Genomic DNA, 11,431 nt, shown 5'->3' on the forward strand with positions numbered 1-11,431 from the left:
TTAACAGCCTTAAGGGGACATTTGAATAATTTCTTTAAGAAAATTCAAAGATAAGCAGTTGAATAGATATGAAAACACTTTTCTTGGGAGAAACAAAAGACATTAAAAAATATGAGAAAAGTACAAACAATAAAATCAACTCTCTCAAGAAAATGTCATAACAAGTTTCTTGTTTTTTAAATTCTCTCACATGGATAAAGAACCAAAGTAATAAAAAGGGTATCAGGAGAAATTACATTAGACTCAAAGGCGCCAGAGACAATCAAGCAATTTTTGTCAAGACTTGTGGTTTTCACTGAATAGGGAACTGGTTAGAAAGTTCTATTACTATTGATTGGTCACTATTGTGAGATCCAGGGAAATTAAGTGACTGTCATAAATAGTATCTGAAACAGAATTTGAACCTAGAACCTCTAACTACAGAGTCAGTGCTCTTTCTGTGACAACATTTTAATATTCCTTTTTGAGGGCTAACAGAAAGACTTTGAAGCTATTGGTTTAGACTTCCCGTGAGAACTACCTCTGTTGCCTCTTCCAGTTTCAGATATGGTCATTTAAGTAGTTAAGGAGAGACAAGGAAGAAGTCAGCAAAGCACCCAATAATACAGATGTCTGGAAAAAAGAATTTGTAGGATTTGGTGAAATGCTAAGCTTCTGAGCAAGGAACAATTGATGACAATTGTTCCAATCTGTACTCTATAAGGAATTGCCAGATTTAGACTCAAGTTTTATGACACAAGGAATCATATGATTGTCTACCTTAAGAGAAATCACACATCCAGTGAATTTTTTTGATGTTCCCATAAGACTTAATGCTCTAAAGACTTCCTGAACCAATAACTCTTGCTCAGTTTCCATTTTTCTTGGCTGTTACTTGCTTTTTCTTTTTTTCTAAATCTTCCTCTTCCCTTGGCCTTAATGATACCATGTTCTACTGATCCTCTTTCTATCTTTCTCACTAGTCTTTGGTTACAGTCTTTTCTCCACTTCCCTCCTAATAATAACAATAATAATGGTGGATATTTACATCACATTTTAATGTCTGCAAATAGCTTCACCTATATTATATATTTCATTTGACCCTAACAAGAACCCTTTGATATGGGGGCTATTATTATCATTCTTATTTTATAGATGTGACCATTGGAAACACTTTAGTAACTTGACCAGGATTTCACAGCTAGTAGTGTCTTAGGTAAAATTTGAAACCAAGTAGACTGGGAGTCAGGAAAACTGAGGTTTAAATCTTGCCTCAGACATTTTCTAGTTGCATGATTCTGGACAAGTCATAATCTCCTTATGCCTATGTTTCCACACATTTAAAATGAGAATAAGAAAAGCATGTATATCGAAGGATTTTTATGAGGATCAAATGAAATTAACAGAATTAAAGAACTATGCAAATATTAAATGTTATTATTGCTGTTGTTCTTATTTCCAATTCCAATGCACTATCCATTTCATCATACTACCTCATCAGGTAAGGAGACAAATCAGGAGGTTATTGCCACTATACAGAAAGCACTGAACAAGATTTAATATGCTTATTGACTAAACTAGGTGGTGACCTGAGAAGTAGAAAAAAGACAGGAAGAGTACACTTTGGCTAAACATTTCCATGAACAGAATCACTGAAATTCAGATGTTAACAATGTCACTGTCTCCATTCTACAGCAAGAATCCAGGTTACAAGATGTTCAATAAGTGATTATATATCCTTTACTTGAAGACCTCACTATATCATGAAATAGCTCATTCCACTTTGTCAATTCCATGATGGAAGAATGGCGCTTCTCTCAACTTTATCCATCCTGGATATTACCACCCCCATAGCATCCCATTTTCACCATGAACCTCTCCCTACTTTTACTTTCCCAACTCAACTATACTTAATTGGGAAAGACTACTCACTGGACACCTGACCTGGAACCCTACAGCATTCAGGACACCTGGGGTCAGTAGCAATGGCAGCATGTTCAGCATTTGGAATCTCTGTCCTTTCATTCCATGCCTTTGTGACTGCACTTGACTAGGACAGACTATTTGTGCACCACCTCAGCCTGTGGATGCCCCAGGCTCTCTGTCTTCTGAGCTTCTATCACACTTGCTATAGATTACAGAATTCTCAGTTACAGTTCTGGCTGGTTCTATTAGCAAAGTTTTCCTTTATACCTAATCTGAATTTGCATCTGTAATTTCTAGTCACTGCTACTAGTTACCCACACTAAGGCTAAACAATGCAAGTCTAATCTCTATTTTAGGAGACAATTACTTGAAGACACCAATCCTATTTCCCCTAAATTAAATGATTTCCTATAATATTTTTGGCCAGATAAATATCAGATTTTGTGAATTAAACTCTTATTTCTCATCTTTCTAGATCTATATCTATATTTGCCCCTAAGACATCTTAAGTTAGTATGCTACTCATACCTAAAAATGTAAAGAAGACCTAATTAGTCTCCTAACACAAACAGATCACTCTATCCTATTAGCCCTTAGTAGTTACCAATCTCAAAAAATTAAACTCACAAACTTCAAATCACAATTTATTCTTTTTTCTCTTTCTGCCACATAAATTGTCACAGGCATTGCTAATTGTCTTGATGCACTAGATCCAATAATTAGATTCAATTAAATTCAATTAGATTCAATAAATCATTTTCCATTTTTCATAGTTACCAATTCAATTCTTTGCCAATCATCTAACACTTGGACTCTGAGCATAGTATACAAACGATTCTCTCTGGTTCTAACTCATCCTTCATCAAGCCATAAAAATAATTTGTACTGTTTTTTCCCCCTATTTAGATAACAGACAGTTGTCAAGCTAGGGCAGGATGAAATTATAAAGGGCAACCTCAAGGGGAGAAATGGTTTAATGATTTTATACAAATTGATGAGATTATTATTATGGCAAGAATTTGAAAATAAAATAGTGTCAAAAGATGTTGAATTGCCACTTCTTTGTGTTAAAAGAACTTTTGTATGTAGCATCAAATTCAGTTTAAACTCTTTTCTGTTTTATTTGTTAACTTAGGAAAAGATGCTTTGCTGAACTGATAATTTTCTTTTTCTTTTCAATAGATTATTCTCACCCATCTCTATTTTGATTTATCTATTGTCTTCTCTTATTAATGTCTACAAATCCCAGAATCTTCTTTCTTCAAGTCCTCTTGACTCCAAGGCTGGTGCTCTATCCACTGCGCTACCCAGTGGTCCCTATAAATCAACTTTCAAAAATTGTCAAGGAAACCAGCCTTATATCCAAAAGTAGCAGAGGGTAAAATAGAAATTGAAAGAATCCACCCATCATCTCCTGAAAGAGATCCGAAAATGAAAACATCTAGCAATTTATAGCTAAATTCCAGAGCTTCCAGGTCAAGGAGAAAATATTGCAGGTAGCCAGAAAGAAATAATATAATGGAGTTCACTGAGTTAAGGGCTAGGAGGAACTGGCCTTGGGTTCCAAATTCTCTCCCTCTTACCCCTCCATCACTCACTGAGAAGACAAGCAATATGTCAAATTATACATGTGAAATCATGTAACACATATTTACATATCAGTCATATTTACTAAAAAGCAAGGAAAATAAAGAAAATTGTACTTTATTCGGCACTCAAAGTTTCTCATTTCTCTCTCTATATAGAAGTGGATAGCATTCTTTCATCATGAGTCCTTTGGAATTGACTTGGATCATTGTATTGATCAGAGCAGCTATATCTTTCCCAGTAGATCATCATCACAACATCATTATCACTGTGCATAATGATCTCACAGTTCTTCTCACTTCACTTTGCCTCAGTTCATATAGGTCTTTCCATGTTTTTCTGAAACCATTTCCCTCATCTTTTTAGATAGTACTATAATACGTCATCATAATCATATCCTACAACTTCTTCAATTATTCCCCAATAAATGATTAATCATGACTGAGAATATGAATGGAATGAGCTCACTCATAAAATGAAAGCAGATAGCAGAATGGATTAGAAACCAGAATCTAACAATATATTATATATAAGAGACATACTTGAAGCAGAAGGACATATAAAGAGTTAAAATAAAGGGTGGGAGCAGAATCTAATGTGAGTTATGATTACATTGTGTTTCTCTATCTCATTTTATTTATTTTCTCTTTATTTTTATTGGGTCCCCTCTTCAAAAGTCTGTTTTGCTTCTGATCACTGCCTACCTCAAACCACCTTCTAATTTATCATTTCCTCCCTTTCTCTTATCCCCTTCCCCTATTTATCTTTTGGGAAAGATATATTTCTAAAAAATATACATATACATCCATACATATCCTTCCCTTTTTGAGCCAATTCCAATAAGAGTGTGGTTCAAGCACTATGATCCCTAGAGGTGGCATTCAACTGCTTCGCACCAGATCATCAGAACTGATACCTAATTTTATATTGAGTTCAATGAACCAGTTGTTAAAATGGCACTTGTAATCAGGGTTCTCCCTAAGGTGGGCAGCCATCAATGTGGAAATCACAAATTTACATACCTTACTCTTTTTTAATGTTCATCTGTGCGAGTATTTTCTAGGTACTAGTAGTAATGCTCACTTTGTCCATAGGAGAAAAAAATTAACAGAACTATGCTTGTAATATTTATTTATTTCTTAAAACTCAGTATACCTTTGATGAAATACATTTTAATTCCCAGTTTCTGTTACTTCAGTAAACAAACATATAACATAAAGAGAAAAATGCCAAACAATCAGGGGTGGCAAGATGTCATTTGTTACCATTTTGTGATACACCCCAAAATATTATGGAAGTGTACTCCCCGAACAGTGAAACCAAAGGAAGTTGGGACACAATGAACCAATATAAATATAGATTTCAAGAGTTATCACCCATTTTGGAAGTCATGAAAGTAGAAGGAAAAAAATTAGAATAGGTAGAATGAGTTTTAGTTCTGTATATATTCCAACATGTGGATGCTTTTGCTCCATAAGGTTATGTTTGCTTACTGTGAATATTATAACATAATTTTGTTCTGTGTTTCTATTCTTATTTGAGTATTAAATGCATGAAATATTAAATATTATATTTTTTCAGCATATCTTTTGTATACTTCAAATGGACATTAGGGCAGACAGCTAGTTACCTCCACTGCCTCCCTCATTTCCTCCTCCATTGTAAAAACTCTTTTTGCTTCTTTTATGTGAGAACATTTCCTCCATTCTGCCTCTTCATTCCCCCCCTTCATCTAGTATATGTAACCCTCTTACTCATCCCTTTAATTTTTTTTGACATCATCTCAACACAATTAACTCATACCTGTGCCCTGGGTCTATGTAAATATAACTGCCCTAAAATGATAAAAGTACTCAGGAGTTACAATGTATCAACTTCCCGTATGGGAATGTAAAGTGTTTAAATTATTGAGTGTCTTAATACTTTTTCACATTTCACTATTATGTTTCTTTGGAGTCTTGTGTTTGTCAAATTCTCTAATCAGCTCTGGTCTTTACATTGGAAATGCTTGTAAGTCCTCTATTTCTCACAAGAAAAACAACAGACTCAGAGAACAGATCAAGAAAAGAAAACATAAGACTACCTGAAAGCTCCGATTAAAAAAAAGAATCTTGATACAATAATACAAGAAATAATTAATGAAAATTGTTCTTTAGTGTTAGAACAATACATCTATATATAAATATGGGTATATATGTATATGTGAACATGTATTAAGTATATATGCATATATCCATGTTTAGATATAGCTGTCCTGGAGTAGGTGGGAGGAAAAAGAATAATCAGTGCACAGCAGAGAACAGAAGAAAAGCTATAGGGAAACAAAGAAAAGATGGATAATTTTAAACATAATATTTAATATTTATTATATAGGCTTTCAAAATTAATTGTTTTATATTATGAATCCTCTGTTGTTTTGCTGTATACATAAGATTTTTATAATATAAAATCAAAAATAGATTAAAAAAGAAAGTTCTCTAAAATATCTATTTCCCCCTAAAGCATTATACTCAATAGTCAGATTATTCTTGGTTGTAATTCTAGCTGCTTTGCCTTTCCAATTATATTTCGAGCCCTCTGCTTCTTTAACTTGGAAGTCATTAAATCAGGCAGTGGAGCTTGACTATATGGCTCTACCCTATTTCAATTGTTTCTTTTGGTTGCTTGCAATATTTTCTCCTTGACACAGGAGTTCTACAATTTGGCTATAACATTCCCTGGAGTTTTATTTTGGGGATCTTTTTTAGTAGTCAGTTAGGTGATCATTGGTAACTTTGGAGAGAACAATTTTGGTGGAAGATGAGATCAGAAGCTGAGTTGTAGGAGGTAAAGAAGAGCAAGAGAGAACAGTGTAGGTCTTTTAGAAGTTTAGCCAACAAAAAACCCAAGAGATATAGGAGAAAGATCAAGAAAAGTGTAGTTACAACGTTATTCCAGACACAGTGATTTTCCTAATTCATGTTTTTTGCCAGGTTTCTGTGGGTGTCCACTCTTCCCCCACAGATTCTGAATACATTGCTTTGAGACTATGACCAGTTTAGGTGAGATATATTTATTATTATGATGTTTCTTTGATGTTATTATTTCTTTCACCTTACTTCTAAGTAAACAGTTATATTTAAGATCTAGTGTATTATCATTAGGAATATCTGGTTTTGTGAAAATGGAAGCAAACAGGCAGGGTTTTGAGAGCTAAAGTGGTACCTGGAGAGAACTAGTGTAACTAAGTGGTAGCGGTCTTTGTCTGGTACACTAGACCTGACATTGTGATTGTAGGTAGAGTGAGGGAGCTAGCTCACAGAATAAGTAGGTGTCTAAAGGTTTTGTAAGAAAAGTATGAGGTACAATATTGTGGGTAGAAATGCTTTATATATTTATAATATTGGAAAAAATTTTATCCTTTTTTCTGGGAAAACCAAATTCATAACTCCTTAGCATGGCATTCTATAATCTGTATAGTCCTCTATAATCTGTTTGCAACCAACTTTTCCAAGTTAATCTCTTGCTACTCTTCCATATGTATATTGCCCGTCAACCATATTAGATGCTTTGATGTTCTAGGTTATTCTTGGGGCTTTCCTTTCTTTGCCCATGCCAGTTTTCAGATTGCAAATGTTTTCTTTTCAATCATTCTAACCTCTCCATTTTCCCTTGTTAAAATTCTGGTCCATCCTAAAAGTTTCTATATTGTCACATAAAGAATATCAGATTTAGAATTACAACCAAGACTTGAATCTCAGACCTGTTCCTTAATAGATAAATGACTCTGGGAAATTTTTTCTAATTTTTATTTTCCATCAAGTAAAAAAATATTATTGTTGTTATTAATAATAACATTTTAATCTTTCCCCTTCTACTAGACCACAAATACCCAAAGAGCACAGATTGGGGGGGGAAGCTAAAGCAAAAATGACTAGCTTATAACTTTTGATATTGGTTAATAAAAGATTTTTAATTATTGATGACCTATGTTACAGATAGAAAAGAAAACATATAAAGGGGAATAAGATCAAAATCATGGTGGGAACAAAGAAAAAAACCAGGACATACACAGAAATAGCAGATAACTGCTAGATAACTTCTAGTTAAGTAAAATTTTTCCATATTGACATAATCATGAATCCATTGCAATAGGGAATTTTCCACTTCTTCCGATGTTTCCAACTAAGTCAATCAATTTGGAAGCTTTAGGAAGTGGGAAAAGGCTATTTTTAAAAATAGGAAAACAGCAAATTCAGACATCTTGCAAAGTATGGGTAGATAGGTAGTATGAGAAAGAAAAATCAATGCATATTTGGGGTGAGTCCTTCAAACACAGGAGGAATAACCAATGCTGAAATTTTAAACACAATCTCCAAAGAATGTCTACAATAAACTGTCTCTCTAATAAATCTCCCTTTTATGTTTTGAGGTAACATTAGAAACTACTGCATTTCTGAGGCTGTTCACAAAGGATGCTGAATATAAAAAGGGAGAACTCTGGTCTAGTGTAGAACATAACAAGAGAAAAGACATGCCCATTTCTCTAAATATTTTAAATAAAGTGTTTTTTTTTAACAAATCTCTTTTTTGAACATATTGCATTGTACAAGTAAATGTCCACTAAGACCAATTTATTTCTACCAATTAGTTAATGACTCATAACATTCAAAGAGCGAGGATGTTCATGTCACAGTAAGGTCAGTTAGTGAGTTCCTGGAATTTTTATATCAAGAAAATAAGAAGGAAGAATTATTTTCTCCAAAGTGAAAAACTTCTTAACTAAAACAGCATAGGAATTTTTGGCTACCCTTATTGATAACATAAAAGCATACTTTCTGAATCTGATTACTAATTTGATTGAATATGACTTTCCTGACCATATAATACAGAGACACTGAATGAATAAGGAATATGGTTTTCAACAGAAAACACCTTACCAGATGATAATCAATCAGGCAAAAAACAAAAAATTGTCATTTAATAGGGCATTTTAGTTGAATCATTACAAAATGGAGTCCAAGGACATTTGACAGAGAAGGGAGATATAAATTTGGCTGTCCTGAAAGGAAGTTTTCTTTCCAAATGATCATTATGCCATGTAGGATACTACAAAGGCAATCAGATTTCCTTAAATTCATCAACATCTCACCAAAAAGGGTGTTAAATATTCATCAAAGCAAAATCAATGACCTACATCAAATATCTTTGACTCATTTCAAATAAGAAGCAATGTGATACAGGGATAGCTTAGAATTAGGAAGATATGGGTTCAAATCCTGCCTCTGATACTTACTAGCTATGTGACCTTGTCAACACGTTATCTCTCTTTGTGTCTCAGAAAACTCTATGACTCATCTACTCAATAACAAAAAGTCCTTGCAGATACAGTGACAGATATTTTGGGTATTATTTGTCCTCATTTCAATCAAGTTTGTGTTTTTAATAAAATGCTTTAACTTAGTAAATAAACTATATTTCATAGGAAAAATTATGACAAATGATCCCTTTTAGCCATCACCAAACATAACACAAAGGTAGTAAGAATTCCCCATATTAATGACAAGAGCCTGAGTTTCAGCAATATCCATCTATTAGCCACAAACATTCCATAATTACTCTAGTGCTATTCTTATCTGGTTTTATGACATCAACAGTGTTTGGCCTTTGGAAAGATTCTTTAACTATTAAGTTATTAAATGTAATTATTTAATAAATTTGGATTCTATGGATACTTCACTTCACATTTGGTGGTGTTAGAATACTAGTTCTACTAGTGACTCTATCCATTAAGAATAAAATAAGGCAATGTTGTCCTTTTTACTGGCTTGGAAACTCTGAAGATTTTCAAAACAACAACAAAACAACAAGCTAATGTTCAGACAATATAGAAGACTGCAGAGGATAGAATGTTAATACCAATACAAAACACTTGTAACCACACCAAAAATCTCCCCTTCTCTGGCTCTGGACTCTCTTGGTTGAATTTGGTTCCCCTTTTAGCTAGCCATGGAACCTATAACTTGGTTTTTCTGCATATATTCTTCCATCCCTGAGGTGGTCTTGTGTTGCCATTTGCCTTTGTAGTGCCTTATTGAAATAAGAGAATACATGAATCAAGATAGACTAAGGATCAGGTGGCAGAATACAAATTATAAACATATTTTTTACTGGAAGAAAATAGCCCAGAGATCATTATTAGCTAGCAGAATGTTACATATGATGTTGTAAAGAACTGGAAGCTTCCCAGCTTATCATGTATCACAAATACAGAACTAAAGCCAAAACCTAAAATAAATTACTTAACCCTTTTCATTTTAGGGGAAGGCACTTTCTTAATCAAGTTTTTTCTTATAAAAGAACTAAACAAAAACACAAACAAATATCTTAGAAGGAAAGAGAAAACAAAAGAACTTAAAACACTCCATTGACTAACTGTATGTGAATTCTGCATGCTTATTTTTTTTCTCTGTCATCCATTTGCTTGGTATAGGTAGCAGCCAGTTGTAATAAGGTGGTGTAAAAATAGCCAGGAACAAAGAATTAAGAAGAAAAGAGAGCTTATGAAATAGAGATCATTTTGTGACCCTAGCTAGGCTCTAACACACACATTCTCTGGTTCAGACATATCACTCCCCTACCCCTCCAACCTTCTCTCTGTATAATAATTCTACATTGTCCATCAAGAACTTTAACCCTCAGGCTAACCCTAAAGCAAGAATTAACCTACTTCTTTCACCCTTAGGCAGTGATGCAAGGGCCAAGGAGTAGAGTATTTTGAGAACACAGTGAGAAGATCTCAGCATTTAACTATAATATCCTACAATCACTAGAGGGAGATATGAAGAATTATTTATTATATCAAGAAAAGCATCAGGGTGAATTAACTCCCCATTTTTCAAGCTTACCAGGTTTGCCTGCTGACTATATTTTAAAAATTCCTTGAAACATTTAACATTAGCATGAAATCCTTTGATCCCTTGCAGTGTATGTGGGGGGGAAAAAAGGAGCCAGTAGAGATGGAAAGGGAAAGAAACTTTTCCCTTAGCCCTCATTCCTCATACATAAAATGACTAATATGTAAATATGTTTAACACAAATATACATCTACAGTATTTATTAGACTGTTTGCCACTGAGTGGAGGGGGCTGAGAAGGGAGGGTGGAAGATAATTGTGTAACTTATAAATATGCAATTGGATGAATGTTGAAACTTTAATAATATGTAATTGGAAAAAATAAAATATCAATAAAAAAGAATGGGAAAGGAAAGTTTTCATTGGTGTTGTTTTTTCTAAGATGAAGCAAAACTTCCTGTTAATCAAGTGGCATACCATTAATATTCAGAGTTTGGATTTTCAAAAAACATGGAGACAGTCCATCGCTTTCTGACTGGAAACTGAAATCTCATTGAAGCTCATGGTAGAAGCTCCTGGTAGAACACAAAAGAAAGTCAGCTTGGCACAGGATACAGAATAATAGACTCAGAGTTAAAAAAAAAAAAGATGGGTTTAATCTCACCTTAAATACTAACTGGCTAAGTCACTTAAGTTCTAGGAGTCTCAGTTTACTCACCCACTAATTGGAAATAATGACACCTGCTTTGGGGAATTGTTTTGAGAACAAATGCTCACTTCAAGAGATACAAAACAACTTTGAACCCTTGGTGATTTGGGTCTAACCATTTCTGAAACCATGTACAGATTTAAACTTGAAATACATCCATGAAAACAACTAAAGTGCTTCTAATTGCCATGTCTGCTTTTTTTGCTCTTATTTCTTACCAATTTTGGTTAACTTGCCAGTTATATTATTTGCCACCTTTGACCCTCATATTCAATCTTAATTGCAAAATGATTCAGTCACACAAAGGCCAGGGTCATCAGATCCAAGGATGTGCAGCCTTAGAACTGGTTGTGTCCTGCCTCCTTTAAATGAATTATTGCAATGACCAGTGCTCA

The sequence above is a fragment of the Macrotis lagotis genome, chromosome 1, assembly GCF_037893015.1.
Source record: "Macrotis lagotis isolate mMagLag1 chromosome 1, bilby.v1.9.chrom.fasta, whole genome shotgun sequence".
NCBI classification, from domain to species: Eukaryota; Metazoa; Chordata; class Mammalia; order Peramelemorphia; family Peramelidae; genus Macrotis; species Macrotis lagotis.